General features: G+C 48.9%; 2 non-coding genes across 2 annotated transcripts; both read left to right on the top strand.

Moving 5' to 3' along the window:
* The first annotated feature begins 2,613 nt into the window (after positions 1-2,613).
* TRNAV-CAC (transfer RNA valine (anticodon CAC)) lies at positions 2,614-2,686 on the top strand. Its single transcript has one exon. It is a non-coding gene; the product is annotated as a tRNA-Val (tRNA).
* A 10,586-nt stretch (positions 2,687-13,272) lies between these two features.
* On the top strand, positions 13,273-13,354 carry TRNAS-GCU (transfer RNA serine (anticodon GCU)). Its single transcript has one exon. It is a non-coding gene; the product is annotated as a tRNA-Ser (tRNA).
* The last annotated feature ends 6,020 nt before the right edge of the window (positions 13,355-19,374 follow it).

The following is a 19,374-nucleotide window of genomic DNA, read 5'->3' on the forward strand; positions in this document are numbered from 1 at the left end:
AGTATATAAGGCAGTGTTATTGACTCCATCTCCTAAGACAAGAACTAGGGGCCACCAAATGAAATTAATAGGCAGCACCTTTAAAACAAACAAAAAGAAGTATTTTTTCACACAACCCACAGTCTACATGTGGAACTCCTTGCCAAAGGATATTGTGAAGGCCAAGACTATAACAGGGTTCAAAAAATGAACCAGATATATTCCTGGAGGATAGGCCTACCAATGGGTATTAGCCAAGATGGATAGGGATGGTGTTCCTACCCTCTGTTTGCCAGGATCTGTGAATGGCCGACAAGGGATAGATCACTTGATGATTACGTGTTCTGTTCATTCCTTCTGAAGCACTTGACATTGGCCACTATGGGAAGAGAGGATACTGGGCTACAGGGCCCTTTGGTCTGACCCAGTATGGCCGTTCTTACATCCTTATGGCCCTATGCTCCTTTCATATATATTCCTGTGATTCTGCCTTACAATGTGTCCCTGAGATCTCACTCAAAATGCCCCAGACAGGCAAACACTCTGGGATCCTGTAGCCTCTGCCACCCATGTCGTACCTTGTCGCTCATCACTAACCCTTGATGCTGCTCCTTTCTATAGACTGTGAAAAGGGGGGAGGCAGTGCAGGAGCCTTCTGGGGATGCAGATCCAACACTTTGGGAGAGACAGATTGTTTGAGGCATCAGATTGCTGTGAGCCAGGGGCAGGCAACCTGTGTCTCCAGAGCCACGTGCGGCTCTTCAGAAGTTAATAAGCGGCTCCTTCTATAGGTGCTGACTCCGGGGTGGAGCTACAGATGCCAACTTTCCAATGTGCCTGGGGTGCTCACTGCTCAACCTCTGGCTCTTCCACAGGCCCTGCCTCCACTCCAACCCTTCCAGCCCACTCCCCTGAGCCTGCCGTGCCCTCGCTCCTCTCCCCTCCGCCCAGAGCCTCCTCCATGCCACGAAACAGCTAATCGGGCGGTGTGGGGAGGGAGGAGACACTGATTGGCGGGTCAGTCGGTGGGTGGGAGGCAGTGAGAGCTGGGGGAGTGGAGTTGATGCAGGGCTGCTGACATATTACTGTGGCTCTTTGGCAATGTACACTGCTAAATTCTGACTCCTTCTCAGGCTCAGGTTGCCCACCCCTGCTCTAAACCATGCAGCCTCCCCCTAAAATAGGGGCTTGTTCCAGCCCTGAGTCTGGGCTACTGGGATCCCTCCCACAGGGCAGGGTGCCCACAGATTACAGCCTGAAAACAGGTATGTGAAACTAACTCCTGCTCGCCCTGACAGGCTTCCCTAGATCAAAAGGCACCCCAGGCAAGAAGCGTCTGCGATGCCCCTCCTCACATGTTAAACTTCTGAATATTTTATTTTTATTGCATTTGCAACTCATTTCATGATTTTGATGCAGAATTCATATGCATGATTTTCTCTGACATATAAGGTGATACATTTGCAGGCTAGAATCTGTACATCTGTTTTTATTTATGCCAGAAATAATCAAATACAAAAGTTTATTTCCTTTGAGCATATACAATTTTTTTAATTTTAACAGTAACTGAAATGTACTAACATCTAGAAATTGAATGGCCACCAACACAGGGTGGACTAGTCTTAATAAGTGTTACAGTGAGAAACAGCCTTAGACTGTTAACCCGAGTCCTTTAGTTCAAAGGTCACTTTCTCGACTTTGTCCTCATGAACTGAAGTGCAGCATTAGAGAGATCCAAAGACTGGCCAATGGCATTTTCAAGTGATAAAATAGCAAGTGATGTCGGTCTCTCATTGGCCATCTTAGACTGAACATATGTTTTAATAAGCCTGAGCTTCAAGGCGAGGGTGGCTCTGTCCACCTCCTTCCCCTCTGCTGCTGGGCACCAAGTCCCTGGCGGCCAGTAGGTAAAGCCGGGAATACAGGGTGGGGTGCCAAGTGGCAGCAGGATTCTTGCCAGCAGGGTTCAGCTGCCCAACTTCCTCCCCGTGCCGCTAACCCCAGTCGCCTTCAGCCACTAGATAACCCAGGAACTAAGGCAGGAATGGGGTGAGGAAGCAAGTCAAGCTGGGCAAGGCAGGCAAAAATTCATCTTGCCTTCGTTGGCCACTCACAGTGAGGATCTCTTTGTGTGCCATGGCTGACAAAAACATCCCAGACAGAGAAACAGCAGGCCAAACAGAAACCTAGTAATTCTCAAAGTAGCTCAGCCAGGAGCGCATTAGACTGAAGTTTTAAAGCTCCCTGCTTCAATCCCAGGCTTCAGCATGTTGTTTTGTCCCTTTGTGTGCAGGGGTGGGCTGTTTTCTCAAAGTGCAGCGGTGCCTTTACCCGCAGTGAGTCCCTCATTTCGGGCTCTGCAGCAGGAAAAAGCAGCGTGGGCTTGTGCACCCAGGTGGCCCACCTGAGCTTTCTTTCTTCTCTTGCTCTTTCTCAGCAAGGGGAAGAAAAAGAAGCTCTCCTTCAGGCTGGAGTCACAAGGGAGACATAAAGACGACTTCCTGAGCGCCGGCTCCAGTATGACCTACCGAAGGGCTGCCGCCACTTTCTCCAGGTCTGCCCATCAGTGTGTGCCAGGGTGAGAGCCAGCCAAGTGGATGGAATTTGAAGGGAGGGGCAGAGCTCTGTGACAGAGTTTCTGTAGTGTAGTGGTTATCACGTTTGCCTCACACGCAAAAGGCCCCTGGATCGAAACCAGGCAGAAACATGATGGTTTACTTTTTCTAGCTCTCCAGCAAGGCGCTCCTACTTCTACCACTGGCCTGTCCCTGGGATAACCCCGACCCCCGCAGGACAGAGGGTGGTGAAGTGAGCTGAGAAATATAGAGGATCTAGGCCAGTCACCTTTTGGAGCCTTGTGGCTCGGTCTCCTCTGCCCTTGGGCGTTGGCCTATGGAGACCAGCTCTTCCGGCTGCCCTCCTTTGCGTGACTTCCCAAAAGAGGGAGTGAGGCAGGAATAGGACAAAAGAGGAAAGTCATGCTAAGGAAGACAGGGCAGAAGCTAAGTGCCTCAGTGGGGTTAGCAGAGCGTCACTGTTCGTTCTACCAAAGCCAGGGGCGGTGCGGTTGGCTGCTGGGAGGTAGAATCCTGTGCCTGCCTCTTGGCATCCCAGGGATGGCTACTTGTAGCCCAGAAAAAGAAGCGGGGTTCCAGGTGGAAGGAAAAGAAGCAATGGTTAAGCCGAGTGGGATCCTTTCTCATCAAGATAGTGTGCTGTGATGGGCCTGGGAATTGCCTGTGAGCAGTGGGTGGACATTTTCCAGTGAGAATGCTGCTCCTTTCTGGCCTTCACTGCTGTGCCAGTATACAGGGTGAATAAGCCTGGAGTTTATTGAGCAGATGGTGTTGTTTCTTCTGGTAATCGTCAGTGGGATCAGAGGATAATGGCTTGTAGAATGTGGAGTTAGAGAGCTGCCTAGCAGCCTCTTGTTCATATTCCAACTTAGTCGTCATGACGACAGCACATCCTTTGTTAGCCTTTTTTATTATGATGTCAGAGTTGTTCCAGAGGCTGTTGATTTCTATTGTGTGTATAGAGGAAGGTTTGAATGTGTAACAGGTACGTTTGGTAAAGCTTAGCTATTTTATGTTTGTAACAGGCTCTTGCCCACCTCCAGCAGAGTTTTCAATCACGTACCATGGCAACTTACCAAATGTCATGCAAACTAGTCCATTCCTCCCCATAGTCAATCTCTGACCAGAATGTTAGAATGAGGCAGAGAACTGGGAAATTATCACAATAGGAATACATTAAAAAGTGGGATTAATCAAAGATGGGATGCAGACAGAGCCTGTTCTCTAGCTGGTGAAGTGACAGGGACACACTCCCACTCGTGCTGGTTCTGAAATAACAAGAGAAGCAGGTCAAAGAGAATGAGCTCATGTGGGAGCTCTAGGCAGCTGCCCTGTCAGTGCATCACACACCTGGGAGGTGTTACACAAAACACAGCACTTTCCCTCTGGAAGAGAAACCCTTCCCCCCACTGCCACCACTTCATGATACTATCCATGGGGCTGTTTGTTCTGCAGGACTTTGATCTCTCTGGGTGGTCCATGGTGAATCATAAAAGAGCCATTAGGGGAGCAGGAGTCATCCCAATAGAAATCTCTTCACTTCTTTCTCAGTGCACCTTCTTAGCCCTGGCTTTGGGTGCTTTGAAGTTGGCTCTCCAGTCTTGATGTTAGGTGGGACCTTGACCACCTTTTGGGGCTTGGCAGATTACACCTTTTGAGGGCTTTTCTCTGCCTTTTTGGTCCCCCCTGGAGTCACCGCATTCCGATGATTATTCCTAGACATGGGCGTGGTGGTCTTCCTGGGGATCTTCGCAGTTTTAGCCAGCTTCTTGGTGGCTATACTCCTGCTGAGAACCACTGTCTTCTTCTCATGCCATGTCCTTGTCCTAGCTGCTGGTTGAATGTGAAGCAGGCAAGGTGCTGGTGACTTTATCCTGCACCAAGTTGCCTTTGCTCATCAGACTCCTGAACCCCAACTGGATGTGGTTCTTCTTCTTCTGCACAGCACAGCTGTTAGGGGACTTATTCCTTCCCCCACTTCCTTCCCTGGTCCTTCTCGCATGAACAGAGAGCAACAATACCCTAAGTCCAAAGGTGCAAACAATTCGATGTTTATTGGGGTGAACTTCCAGCAAGCAGGATTCCAGTTTCCTTCCTTAGTGTCCCCTTCCCAGCTCTGACACCACAGAGCCTTACACCTGTGTCCCTGTTCCCATTTCCCCCTTTAGCTAAATATGATTCCAATTTCCCCACCCGGGAGTTCGGCTTAGCTGTACCTCAACCAATCATTTTCCTGAAATTTAACTAACCAATCCTAACATATTGTCAGATGATTATTTATCCAATTATATCCCACCACCTTAATTAGTTTACACCCAGCAAAATTAATTATATAGCAGACAGAAACAATCACAGAACTAGACAGAGATGATACAGACAAACAATAGGGAAATGGGGACTACAGTGATAGAACAAAGACAGAAATGAGGATTTCACATCCCAGCTATTGATAAGTGAGTTCTTGCCAGACAGGATGTGATCAAACTAAGTTTCCTTTTACATCTTCGAGGCACTTCCCTTTCTCTGGAGGCGATAGGCATTATCAGGACAGGATTGTATTCCTATCAGCCCAATAGCACCTGATTTCAATGTGACTAGGTTGGAATGTGAGGAGCTGACCTTTCACTTCCCAGCTTATGGCTGCCTCTGCTGCTTAGCCAAAGGCCTTAGCCCTAAGCACAGGGGCCTCAGACTGTCACAGTAAGAGAAGGACCTTATACCGGCAGACAGTGATTTTGATTCTTTCTTTAATACCACTAGAACAAGCCAAGTGATAAGAATACACCTGAATTCTTAGAGTACAGGCCTTTACAGACAGGCCTGAATATCTATATCCTAACAATAGCCCCTGGAGAACACGGATCTGCAAATGTGTATTCATATAATATCTTTGTTTAATTTATGAAAACATAAACTAGACACAGAAGACTGGAATGATTTCAGTTGATAGCCAGGTTTGCTATGTTTTTATGCATTTGCACAGTGAAACATTGAGGGTTTACATTCATTTCAAGAATCCTCATACAGTGGAATTCATGAACATAATGGAGAATGGAAATGAAAATCTTTTCCTTTTTTTTAAAAAAAGCGCTTATAAGAGGGCACTTGAATTTGAACCACAAACCACTTGATTTGCAGCCAAACACTACCACTGAGCTATACCCCCATAAAAACAGTGGGCTGGAGTCATGATCTCCAGGACTTTGAAGGACAGACCCTGCTTCAGTGAGCTCCTTTTCTACTTGCACACCCAATGACCCAGCTTCTGCCACTGACATTGCTCCCACCTCCTGGGAAAGTGAATTAACTACACTGACAGGAAAACTCTCTCCCATGGTAAGGAAAAGTTAGCACATGTGACTCCATTTTGGTTTGGGACCCACCATTGTGTAAAAGCAAGCACATCATTCACCAGGAGAAGTGTTCCTTAGATACTGCATTCCTGTGAAAATCCTCCTCCTTGTCTCCAGCCTGCCTTGACTGCCGGTATCTGTTCTTTGTCTGTCCCTAACTCCCTATCTCCTGGCCTTTGATGTGAGGCCTCCCATCCTGATAATAAAAGTCACTGATGCATGCTTTAGGACCATGCTGTGTAATTAACATACTAGTTTAGCACGAGGAATGCACCAAGCAGGTATAGGTGGTAGATAAGAAAAGGGTTTGTTTATTGACTAAGGTTTCTGATGCACGAGGGCAACATGCTTTGCTAAAAAGTATATAACCTTTGTATAATCTGTATTTGGGGTCCCCTCCTGGCTAGCAGGGGGGCACCACGCTCAAGCGTAATAACCTCAGGTTTTTTTGGGAACTCTGCAGTTGTGGACTTTGTTTATGTGCATCAGCCTAGATTTGAACTGTGCATGTCCAACCAGGTGCAATTTGTAGCAGTTGTGTGTGTGTCCTATCAGGTGTAATTCGTAACACCCATCAGCACAGAGCAGTAGTTTTCAAACTGTGGAACAAGATCCCAAGGTGGGTCGTGACCCTGTTTTAATGGGGTCACCAGGGCTGGCGTTAGACTTGCTGGGGCTTGGGTCTGAAGCCAAAGGTCTGATTACCCGCCACCCAGAGCTGAATCCCTTAAGCATTGCTTTTGCCCTCCCCCCAGTTGGGCAGGGCTTGGGCTTCAGCTTTAGCTCCCCCCGGCCCAGTGTGGAGGGGCTTGGTGTTTGGTAACCCCTTCCCGGGGTTATGTAGTAAGTTTCTTTGGCAGCAGGGGGTTGCAGTGAAATGAAGCTTGAGAAACCCTGGCACAGAGCATCTTCATTACCGTGCTGCAGCGGTGTAGACTCAATGTTTGAAATGTAGACTTGTCCTTGGCCTGACAGGAAGACGAGACTTGGCTCCCTGGGTGCTCAGGCACTGAAAGACACCATGCCATGAAGATACCACACACCAGCCTTCCCTAGTTGGCAAGAACGAAACCTCCACAGAAAGACCCCCATGGTTTCCTAGGCCAGCTCCCTAAGCACTCAGCCACAACCACTTAATACAGGGGTTTTTCTACACTATGGTTCTGTTCTCATTGAAAGCTCATTTCCAATTGTTTGCTCAGACCAGCTTACCCAGCACACTCACTGCTATGCAGTTCTGTAAGTGTGGCCATGGCTGAACAGCGAGAATTTCTGACCATTTCCCTACTGGCTGGAGCATGGTTAGAGTGTGTTTGTGGTTAATGATTTTGCTGTAGATTGTTCACTCCCTGCTTTGATAATTCAGACAGTCCCTTTTCTTGTTGTATCTCCAATAGCAGGGGCGGGTTTTCTTTGGGTCACTGAGATTTTTTCGGGGGTTGGTGGCTCCTTTCTTTCCTCACCCTGGAGTAAACCCTAGCTTTTAATTCCATCGGTCATGTTTCATGGAATAACAGCAGCAGCATGAAGAGAGAGGAGAGGGAATATCTCACTGTCAGGGCTGAAGGTGGCCACGTCCCCTCTGTCTGACAGTTGCCATTGCAGGAAAGAAGGTTTCAATGCAATTGAATGCCCTCGCTCAGACTAGAGACACAGAAAGGTTTGGTGTTCATGGATCTGTTGAAAGGAAATTGTGTCTCTGGGTGAAACTGAGGAGGGAAGTGAAATGGCCACGTGGTGACGCAATGCCCTACGGCATGACTGGAGTGGACTCACCTGGGATTGACATGACACTTCTTTCTGTCAAGTAGTGAGAAATGTGACATTAATTCAGATGCGGAATTGAGGCTTCTTTAGCTCCTTGTAAAAACTTGAACTTGATTTTCCAGAAGGGAGAGAGGGAAAGCCTGGAGCTGCCTTTAATCCCAGTCTGAAATACAAGGGAGAATTCTGGAATTGAAGGAATGGGAAAAAATGGAGAGGAAAGAGAGAGAGAAAACACCTCTTTTCTCTTCTTCCCCCTCCCAGCAAGAAATGTTATCAATGGGGAAACTCCTCCCCAGGACCAGCCTTAGGGAAAATGGCACCCTGGGCAAAACTTGTACTTTGGCACACCCATTGCCCCAGGCCCCTGTGGTCTCCCCACTCCCCCTTTGCCCTTAGTTCCTGCACTCCCAACCCTTGCACCTCCTTCACCCCTAACCCCTGCCCCCTCCTGTGCCCTAACCCCTACACTGTGTCCCCTTTGCCCTTAACTCCCATACTCCCCTCCTTCACCCCTAATTGCTGTACCCCTCCTACACCCATGTGGGGAAACTGACCTGTGTGCATAGGGCAGCTGGCATTGCTGCCTTCTTCTCTCTGGAATGCTGCTCTTCCGGGCACCCCTAGGGGCTGCGGTGGTTGAGGGGGGTGAGAAGTGACTTCAGAGCTCATTGCACCCAGGTCACTTTCCTCCCCTGGGCTGTATAAGAGGAGGCCAGAGAGAAGCAGCTTCTGATGCTCGCCTCTGAGCACAGCCCAGGAGGGGAAAGTGACCAGGATGCATGGAACACTTCGTGTTGCTCCTCACTCCCCTGCAACCCTCTATGGGGCCACGGAGGAACATTGTGGGAGGGGTTGAGCTGGGAAGAAGCAGGGAGAAATCTGGGAGCCCCCCCCCGCCCCAGGAAGCAGTTTCTGACACTACGCTGGCAGAGTGCACAGCCTCCCCAAAGCTGTGTTGCCAAGGGGGCAGTGGCAGATTGCCATATGGGCCAATGGGGCTCATGATTAGGGCCCCTGGCCAAATTAGGCCCCCTGGAAAAGTCTCCCCTATGTCAGCCCCAGGGCTGGAGGTGCTCTCGCTCCCTGCTATGGCCGGGGGACTGCAGCCAGGGCACACAGCTTCTCTGGTCTCAGGGCCACGGGGGGGTGGTTAAGGAGCGAGCAGGGTGGGGCAGTCGTGGAAGGGGTGGAACAGAGATAATGTAGTTGATTGGGCCCTGGGTGGAGGTCATGAAGAGGGTGGGGATTCAGGCCGAAGGGGGGGCAGGGCCCTGGTTCCAGTGCCAGGGTCCCTGCACTTCTTCTCCCTTTCCCTGGGCTTTGGCATCACTAGTCTCTGCTTAGCGAGTTGGGTCAGTGGTCCCCAAAATGTGGGGTATGCCTCCTAGGGAGGCACAGAGGAATGTTCATGGGGGCACCTCAGGGCCTGAGCCAGCCCCCATGGAGGGCAGGGAGGGAGCACCACTCAGCTCCACTCTGCCCCTGCTCTTCAGATTCGTGATTTGACGGAGAGACTGCCGAGACTCATCAAGCCCTCGGATCACTACACCTTCCTGCTTCTCCACGTGGACACCAATGATACTGCCAAGAACGACCTTGAGAGGATCACTGCAGACTACGTGGCTCTGGAAAGAAGGATAAAGGAGTTTGAGGCGCAAGTGGTCTTCTCCTCCATCCTCCCTGTGGAAGGAAAAGGCCCGGGTAGAGACTGTCGAATCGTGGAAGTCAACGAATGGCTAAGCAGGTGGTGTCGGAGAGAAGGCTTTGGATCCTTGACCATGGGATGGTGTTCCATGAAGGAGGAGTGCTGGGCAGAGACGGGCTCCACCTAACGAAGAGAGGGAAGAGCATCTTTGAGAGCAGGCTGGCTAACCTAGTGAGGAGGGCTTTAAACTAGGTTCACCGGGGGAAGGAGACCAAAGCCCTGAGGTAAGTGGGCAAGTGGGATACCAGGAGGAAGCACAGGCAGGAACATCTGTGAGGGGAGGGCTCCTACCTCATACTGAGAATGAGGTGCGATCAGAAGGTTATCTCAAGTGCTTATATACGAATGCACAAAGCCTTGGAAACAAGCAGGAAGAACTGGAGGATCCTGACACAGGGAAGAAAGGTAAGCAGCAGAATATGGACCCTGGGCTTCAGGAAAGGAGACTTCGACTCCCTCAGGGAACTGATAGGTAGGATCCCCTGGGGGAATAACATGAGGGGGAAAGGAGTGCAGGAGAGCTGGCTGTATTTCAAGGAATCCCTGCTGAGGTTACAGGGACAAACCATCCCGATGTGTCGAAAGAATAATAAACATGGCAGGCGATCAGCTTGGCTTAACGGTGAAATCCTTGCGGATCTAAATGTAAAAAAGAAGCTTACAAGAAGTGGAAGATTGGACAGATGACCAGGGAAGAGTATAAAAAGATTGCTCGGGCCTGTAGGAATGAAATCAGGAGGGCCAAATCGCACCTGGAGCTGCAGCTAGCGAGAGATGTCAAGAGTAACAAGAAGGGTTTCTTCAGGTATGTTGGCAACAAGAAGAAAGCCAAGGAAAGTGTGGGACCCTTACTGAATGAGGGAGGCAACCTAGTGACAGAGGATGTGGAAAAAGCTAATGTACTCAATGCTTTTTTTGCCTCTGTCTTCACTAACAAGGTCATCTCCCAGACTGCTACGCTGGGCATCACAAAATGGGGAAGAGATGGCCAGCCCTCTGTGGAGATAGAGGTGGTTAGGGACTATTTAGAAAAGCTGGACGTGCACAAATCCATGGGGCCGGACGAGTTGCATCCGAGAGTGCTGAAGGAATTGGCGGCTGTGATTGCAGAGCCATTGGCCATTATCTTTGAAAACTCGTGGCGAACCGGGGAAGTCCCGGATGACTGGAAAAAGGCTAATGTAGTGCCAATCTTTAAAAAAGGGAAGAAGTAGGATCCTGGGAACTACAGGCCAGTCAGCCTCACCTCAGTCCCTGGAAAAATCATGGAGCAGGTCCTCAAAGAGTCAATCTTGAAGTACTTGCATGAGAGGAAAGTGATCAGGAACAGCCAGCATGGATTCACCAAGGGAAGGTCATGCCTGACTAATCTAATCGCCTTTTATCATGAGATTACTGGTTCTGTGGATGAAGGGAAAGCAGTGGATGTATTGTTTCTTGACTTTAGCCAATCTTTTGACACGGTCTCCCACAGTATTCTTGTCAGCAAGTTAAACAAGTATGGGCTGGATGAATGCACTATAAGGTGGGTAGAAAGCTGGCTGGATTGTCGGGCTCAACGGGTAGTGATCAATGGCTCCATGTCTAGTTGGCAGCCGGTGTCAAGTGGAGTGCCCCAGGGGTCGGTCCTGGGGCCGGTTTTGTTCAATATCTTCATAAATGATCTGGAGGATGGTGTGGATTGCACTCTCAGCAAATTTGCGGACGATACTAAACTGGGAGGAGTGGTAGATACGCTGGAGGGGAGGGATAGGATACAGAAGGACCTAGACAAATTGGAGGATTGGGCCAAAAGAAATCTGATGAGGTTCAAAAAGGATAAGTGCAGGGTCCTGCACTTAGGACGGAAGAATCCAATGCACCGCTACAGACTAGGGACCGAATGGCTAGGCAGCAGTTCTGCGGAAAAGGACCTAGGGGTGACAGTGGACGAGAAGCTGGATATGAGTCAGCAGTGTGCCCTTGTTGCCAAGAAGGCCAATGGCATTTTGGGATGTATACGTAGGGGCATAGCGAGCAGATCGAGGGACGTGATCGTCCCCCTCTATTCGACATTGGTGAGGCCTCATCTGGAGTACTGTGTCCAGTTTTGGGCCCCACACTACAAGAAGGATGTGGATAAATTGGAGAGAGTCCAGCGAAGGGCAACAAAAATGATTAGGGGTCTAGAACACATGACTTATGAGGAGAGGCTGAGGGAGCTGGGATTGTTTAGCCTGCAGAAGAGAAGAATGAGGGGGGATTTGATCGCTGCTTTCAACTACCTGAAAGGGGGTTCCAAAGAGGATGGCTCTAGACTGTTCTCAATGGTAGCAGATGACAGAACGAGGAGTAATGGCCTCAAGTTGCAGTGGGGGAGGTTTAGGTTGGATATTAGGAAAAACTTTTTCACTAAGAGGGTGGTGAAACACTAGAATGCGTTGCCTAGGGAGGTGGTGGAATCTCCTTCCTTGGAAGTTTTTAAGGTCAGGCTTGACAAAGCCCTGGCTGGGATGATTTAACTGGGAATTGGTCCTGCTTCGAGCAGGGGGTTGGACTAGATGACCTTCAGGGGTCCCTTCCAACCCTGATATTCTATGATTCTATGATTCTAGGATGGAAGAATCCAATGTACCGCTACAGACTAGGGACCAAATGGCTAGGCAGCAGTTCTGCGGAAAAGGACCTAGGAGTGACAGTGCATGAGAAGCTGGATATGAGTCAACAGTGTGCCCTTGTTGCCAAGAAGGCCAATGGCATTTTGGGATGTATAAGTAGGGGCATAGCCAGCAGATCGAGGGACATGATCGTTCCCCTCTATTGGATATTGGTGAGGCCTCATCTGGAGTACTGTGTCCAGTTTTGGGCCCCACACTGCAAGAAGGATGTGGATAAATTGGAGAGTCCAGCGAAGGGCAACAAAGATGATTAAGGGACTGGAACACATGACTTATGAGGAGAGGCTGAGGGAACTGGGATTGTTTGGTCTGCAGAAGAGAAGAATGAGGGGGGATTTGATAGCTGCTTTCCACTACCTGAGAGGTGGTTCAAAGGGGATGGTTCTAGACTATTCTCAGTGGTAGAAGATGACAGGACAAGGAGTAATGGTCTCAAGTTGCAATGGGGGAGGTTTAGGTTGGATATTAGGAAAAACTTTTTCACTAGGAGGGTGGTGAAACACTGGAATGCGTTACCTAGGGAGGTGGCAGAATCTCCTTCCTTAGAAGTTTTTAAGGTCAGGCTTGACAAAGCCCTGGCTGGAATGATTTAATTGGGGATTGGTCCTGCTTTGAGCAGGGGGTTGGACTAGATGACCTTCTGAGGTCTCTTCCAACCCTGATATTCTTTTCCCCAACCCCACCCTCAGCCTGAGCCCCTGGCTTCTGGCCCAGCCTCGTTACCCCTACCCCCGTCCGCACCCCACTTCCCAGGAAACAAAAGCCCCACTCCCAGCCCTGGTTCTCGACTGCAGCTTCTGAGGGGCTGCAGGCACAGATAAGAGGGCACAAGTTTGAGGACCACTGGTTTAGGTGAGGTCCTCAATCACTTCTATGCAGTCCAATGAAAAGTATTCCTCACCCATCTAGCCCCTCCATCAGGATGGACTAGGTATGTTCTGCTGCCCTTCACTCATACAGGAAGGATAATTTCACTGAATGCTAAAGTGATTTGTAACCTGACACCAGCCAAAATGGGTCATTCTGGCAAAGCGGCTCCATCACGCTCTGTACCTAGGCAGAGTAGGCGTGTCTATGCAAACGGTCTGTTCCTGAAGTCTTTCCTCCCAGCTCCTCACTAGATGTGAGGGGGGAGCTCATTCAGACCCTCCTTAGGCTTAGTATTTAAAAACTCCTTATTGGCCCTATCTCTGCTGGTCCTAGATTTCTCCTCCTGTCTTTTCCCTGACAGCTCAGATGAGGTGGCCGAGTGGTTAAGGTGATGGACTGCTAATCCATTGTGGTCTGCACGCATGGGTTCGAATCCCATCCTCATCGAAGGCGTTCAGTCTTCTCTCTTCCTTTACAAACAACCATATCCCCCTTTGGTACAATGACAGACCAAACCATGATGCTTCCTGCAAACAAAAACCTTCTCAGGAACTCAGATCCCCTGCTTCAAATGAAATGTGGTGCTGAAAGAATTGTCTAGCTCTCTATATCTTATCTCAAAAGGTAATATCCTCATAATCTCCCCCAAACACCCTGGGACCTCCCCAAATTATTAAAATGCCCCCGTCCACAGCAAGGCCATGACAGTGACCCACAGCTAGAGTGCCCAGGCCAAGCTGTTCTGAAGGAGGCAACTCAAACATTTTCTCTCTGCTTCCCTTGGCAAGGTCTGACTGGGAAAACAAAATCCCCCAAATTGAAAATTTTCTTCTGAAAAACCAATACTAGTCTTTTTGGGGACTTTGATTTGAATGAATTATTATTATTATTCTCTTCTGATCTCTGAATTATTTCAGTTCAGTCTTTGTCCTCCTGATGTGTTTCCAGGTGTTGAGTTGTGGGGGAGCGAGGCCAAGTCATGATGTCTCTTCCCCTCTTTCATATTTTCTTCCAACTTTCTAGAAAGCTCCTTTGCTAGGATTTCAGTCAAGCAGTCTCCATTTTCTCTGTGCTATCTTGGAGAAATCTGCATTATACACGGTTCCTGGGATAGACCTTGTGAGTGTGGATACCTTTAATGGGCCAGCAGCGAGCCTAGCTTTTCCATTGTCGCACCTCAAAGGCTGGTGGTGGGCACTTCCCAACCTCAGTACATATTTCAATAACGCACCCAGAGGAAAACTTCATCACTTCCCAGACAAAAAGGTTAGCACACACCATCCAACCAGGTATTAACGTTCAACAGATCACAACTTTTACAATGATACCTCACAAGACACATGTTGTACAAACCATATCATCATTATATGACAGTGGTAACTATGGGGCTTCCTCCTGACACAATTGTTGTCTTCTACCTGAGAAACGGCCTCATTTCTATCGTTTCTATGATTTAAACTCTCCGGAAACATTACAAAACCAACTGCTTAGTATTTTATGGTAGAAGTTGGAGGGAATTCAAAGATCCTCCAAAGCTGTGCATTCAGGCCACCTAGTTGGGTAAATTCCATGCTCCTTATCCAGAAGAGACTTGACATGGCTTGAGGGGAGGCAGGCTTAGCTGTTCAATATACAGGTGGAGGGAGAAGGACGCAGTACATTGACAATGTAGAACATGAGACTCATAATCAGTGGTTTTGATTCGTAAATGGGTGCCCTACCTACTCTGGTTGTGTGCTGTGACAGTCATCTCTTTGCTTTCCATTTAAGGTCAGGGTGGGATCTTATAACCAAGTGTTCTGGCAAAACTTTTCCCCTGGCCTGCTCACTGAACCCTTTGCTGAGAAAGTTTCCATGTATTTGACTGCATGTCGGTTTCCTATATTGTTGGATGAGGCCCAAGGTGGTGGAAGGGAAATGTCCATGGAAAACTCAGATATTCCTGTTCTCCAAAAAAAAGGCAGGTATTAGTTAGACACCATTGCTTCTAGTATTCCTGTGGAATCCAAGGCTAGCTGAAGAATTTCTGTCTATACTAGAAAGAATCATTCCATTGTAAATACAAATGAAATGAGATCTGCAGCTCAAGTCAGTGCCTTTTAAAAATATTTGCTAAGAAAAAAGCCATTCTCTCCCTTGTTGATAAGGACAAGGAGCCCTCTTTTTCTCCGAATTTTAAATGCGCAATGAATGGAGATTTTTGTTTAAAAACTTTCATTGCCCTGTGGGAATTGAACCCACGACTCGGCTGTTAAAACACCAGAGCCCACCACTTAAAGGATCAGGTAGGGCCATTTCTTTCTGACAACCAGCTTTGGCTTTCTCAGGCTCCTAATTCACCAATCTCAGACGCTGCTCCAGTCTCCATTGCCCTGAAGGGACAAGAAGAGAGATTGAAGGATCCCCTGTGCTCAGTGTCACAAACCGAGCCCCAAAAATGGACGACATGGTGTCACAATCTCAAATTATGCTTCCAGTTCCTCCATCAGCATGACAGGAGCAAAACAAAGAAATCACCAGAGGAGCAATTTTCCTCTGCTTTCATTGACCCCAGTGCACTCCTCTCCGCTTCTTCTTCTGTTTATAAACTGGAGCCTCTGTCAGGGGAAAAAGTCATTGAGCTGAAAGTATTTCTGGGATAGAAACCCAGAGAGGGGAGTTGATGCCACCTGATGGGAGGCTGATTCATTTTCACAGGTCTCATGGCTTTAGCTGCCCCTTAGTGTAGCTCTCATTTTGTCAATGCTGCGTTCTCAGAAAGCTGACAAAGTGCTGAACACTGGTTCTTTTGGGCCACAGGGAGCATGGGGATTGCACACCAGTTGCAAGCCCTTCTGTCCTCTCCTTGTCCTGCTCGGCTACCCCAGACTCTTTCCCACAAATGGTTTCATCAGATGCTGGAGGGTCCTAAGGACCAACAGGTTTCCCTCACCCACCTCGTAAGGCAAACTGTGATTCCCTTCTCTGACATTCCTGGGGCCACATATTCTTTGAGAAGCTTCTCCACAGGAGGTCTGATGTCCTGCAAAAATGTGTGTGTGCCTTGCGGGGAACCTACTTGTCTACCCCCTCTCTGGGAGCTGAGAAGCTTTTTCTGACTCTCCCCCACTATGTGAGTCAAAGAGCATCTCCCCATGGTGGGAGAACACTAAATTCCACCCTCCCGTGCTTGTTTCTCTGACCAGCTGGTAAATCAACCCCAGCTCTCTGATGTAGAAACCAGCATCTAACCAGCCTTGTAATAGCCCCTGCTTGCTAGCTGGAGAGTGAAGGAATGAAGACAGAAGGCAAATGTCAGAAAAGGAATCTCAACTCACAGTCTGACTGTGCCTTTGAAGAAGTGCTACAGACAGCCTGGCTAGCTCAGTTGGTAGAACATGAGACTCTTAGTCTCAGGGTCATGGGTTTGAGCCCCTTGTTGAGTGCTTGATCTTACTACCTTAAGTGTACTTTTTTGTTCATATGGTGAGCCCAAAATGAAATGCACTTTCTTGCCTCTCAACAATCTTATGCAGGAAATGTCTCTTCCTTTTAGCTTAGATATCACAGGAAGAGAGAACAAACTGACATTTCCACATATTCAAGGGACACCGTCATAGTACCTAACCACATCAGCGACACCATCAGGGGCTTGTTCACTTGCACATCTATCAACATGATCATAGACTATCAGGGTTGGAAGGGACTTCAGGGAGGTCATCTAGTCTAACCCCCTGCTCAAAGCAGGACCAATCCCCAATTTTGGCCCCTGATCCCTAAATGGCCCCCTCAAGAAGTGTAGTCACAATCCTGGGTTTAGCAGGCCAATGCTCAAACCCTGACTTATCCCTCCCCCTGAGAGATACCATCATGTGCCTGCAATGCCCCTCTGCCATGTACATTGGACAAACCAGACAGTCTCAATGCCAAGAGGCCAGTGAAGAAGCTTGGCAACATGTGACCTCTAGAAGAGGTAAGCGGAATGTCCGGGTTCCAGTAACACAGAGACAGGTAACTAACCGCTTTCATGTTCTCTCCACAGGTACCGTTGTGGAGAGTGGACCAGATGATATGTCTGGGGCGAGAAAGCAGAAGGAGACTCCGCTGTTTGGAAGGCATGGGATGCGATGTCCTGAGGTTGGGGGTTCCACGACCACCACTCCCAAGAGGAGAAGGTGGGTGGTGGTGGTCGGGGACTCTCTCCTCTGGGGGACTGAGTCATCTATCTGCCGCCCTGATCGGAAAAACCAAGAAGTCTGCTGCTTGCCAGGGGCTAGGATTCGCGATGTGACGGAGAGACTACCGAGACTCATCAAGCCCTCGGATCGCTACCGCTTCCTGCTTCTCCATGTGGGCACCAATGATACTGCCAAGAATGAGCTTGAGCAGATCACTGCGGACTACGTGGCTCTGGGAAGAAGGATAAAGGAGTTGGAGGCGCAAGTGGTGTTCTCATCCATCCTTCCCGTGGAAGGAAAAGGCCTGGGTAGGGACCGTCGAATCGTGGAAGTCAACGAATGGCTAAGCAGGTGGTGTCGGAGAGAAGGCTTTGGATTCTTTGACCATGGAATGGTGTTCCATGAAGGAGGAGTACTGGGCAGAGACGGGCTCCATCTTACGAAGAGAGGGAAGAGCATCTTTGCCAGCAGGCTGGCTAACCTAGTGAGGAGGGCTTTAAACTAGGTTCACCGGGGGATGGAGACCAAAGCCCTGAGGTAAGTGGGAAAGCGGGATACCGGGAGGAAGCACAGGCAGGAATGTCTGTGAGGGGAGGGCTCCTACCTCATACTGAGAATGAGGGGCGATCAGAAGGTTATCTCAAGTGCTTATATATGAATGCACAAAGCCTTGGAAACAAGCAGGGAGAACTGGAGGTCCTGGTGATGTCAGGGAACTATGATGTGATTGGAATAACAGAGACTTGGTGGGATAACTCACATGACTGGAGTACTGTCCTGGATGGTTATAAACTGTTCAGGTAGGACAGGCAGGGCAGAAAAGGTGGGGGAGTAGCACTGTATGTAAGGGAGCAGTAGGACTGCTCACAGCTCCGGTACAAAACTGTAGAAAAACCTGAGTGTCTCTGGATTAAGTTTAGAAGTGTGTGCAACAAGAGTGATGTAGTGGTGGGAGTCTGCTATAGACCACCGGATCAGGGGGATGAGGTAGATGAGGCTTTCTTCCGGCAGCTCACGGAAGCTACTAGATCGCATGCCCTGATTCTCATGGGTGACTTTAATTTTCCTGATATCTGCTGGGAGAGCAATACAGCAGTGCATAGACAATCCAGGAAGTTTTTGGAAAGCGTAGGGGACAATTTCCTGGCGCAAGTGCTAGAGGAGCCAACTGGTGGGGGGCGCTTTTCTTGACCTGCTACTCACAAACTGGGTAGAATTAGTGGGGGAAGCAAAAGTGGATGGGAATCTGGGAGGCAGTGACCATGAGTTGGTTGAGTTCAGGATCCTGACGCAGGGAAGAAAGGTAAGCAGCAAGATATGGACACTGGACTTCAGGAAAGGAGACTTCGACTCCCTCAGTGAACTGATGGCCAGGATCCCCTGGGGGACTAACAAGAAGGGGAAAGGAGTCCAGGAGAGCTGGCTGTATTTCAAGGAATCCCTGTTGAGGTTACAGGGACAAACCATCCCGATGAGTCGAAAGAATAGTAAATATGGCAGGCGACCAGTTTGGCTTAACAGTAAAATCCTAGCGGATCTTAAACATAAAAAAGAAGCTTACAAGAAGTGGAAGATTGGACAGATGACCAGGGAAGAGGAGGGCCAAATCGCATCTGCAGCTGCACCTAGCAAGAGATGTCAAGAGTAACAAGAAGGGTTTCTTCAGGTATTTTGGCAACAAGAAGGAAGCCAAGGAAAGTGTGGGCCCCTTACTGAATGAGGGAGGCAACCTAGTGACAGAGGATGTGGAGAAAGCTAATGTACTCAATTCTCTTTTTGCCTCTGTCTTCACTAACAAGGTCAGCTCCCAGACTGCTGCGCTGGGCATCACAAAATGGGGAAGAGATGGCCAGCCCTCTGTGGAGATAGAGGTGGTTAGGGACTATTTAGAAAAGCTGGACGTGCACAAGTCCATGGGGCCGGACGAGTTGCATCCGAGAGTACTGAAGGAATTGGCGGCTGTGATTGCAGAGCCATTGGCCATTATCTTTGAAAACTTGTGGCGAACGGGGGAAGTCCCGGATGACTGGGAAAAGGCTAATGTAGTGCCAATCTTTAAAAAAGGGAAGAAGGAGGATCCTGGGAACTACAGGCCAGTCAGCCTCACCTCAGTCCCTGGAAAAATCATGGAGCAGGTCCTCAAAGAATCAATCCTGAAGCACTTGCATGAGAGGAAAGTGATCAGGAGCAGCCAGCATGGATTCACCAAGGGAAGGTCATGCCTGACTAATCTAATTGCCTTTTATGATGAGATTACTGGTTCTGTGGATGAAGGGAAAGCAGTGGATGTATTGTTTCTTGACTTTAGCA

The sequence above is a fragment of the Eretmochelys imbricata genome, chromosome 28, assembly GCF_965152235.1.
Source record: "Eretmochelys imbricata isolate rEreImb1 chromosome 28, rEreImb1.hap1, whole genome shotgun sequence".
NCBI classification, from domain to species: Eukaryota; Metazoa; Chordata; order Testudines; family Cheloniidae; genus Eretmochelys; species Eretmochelys imbricata.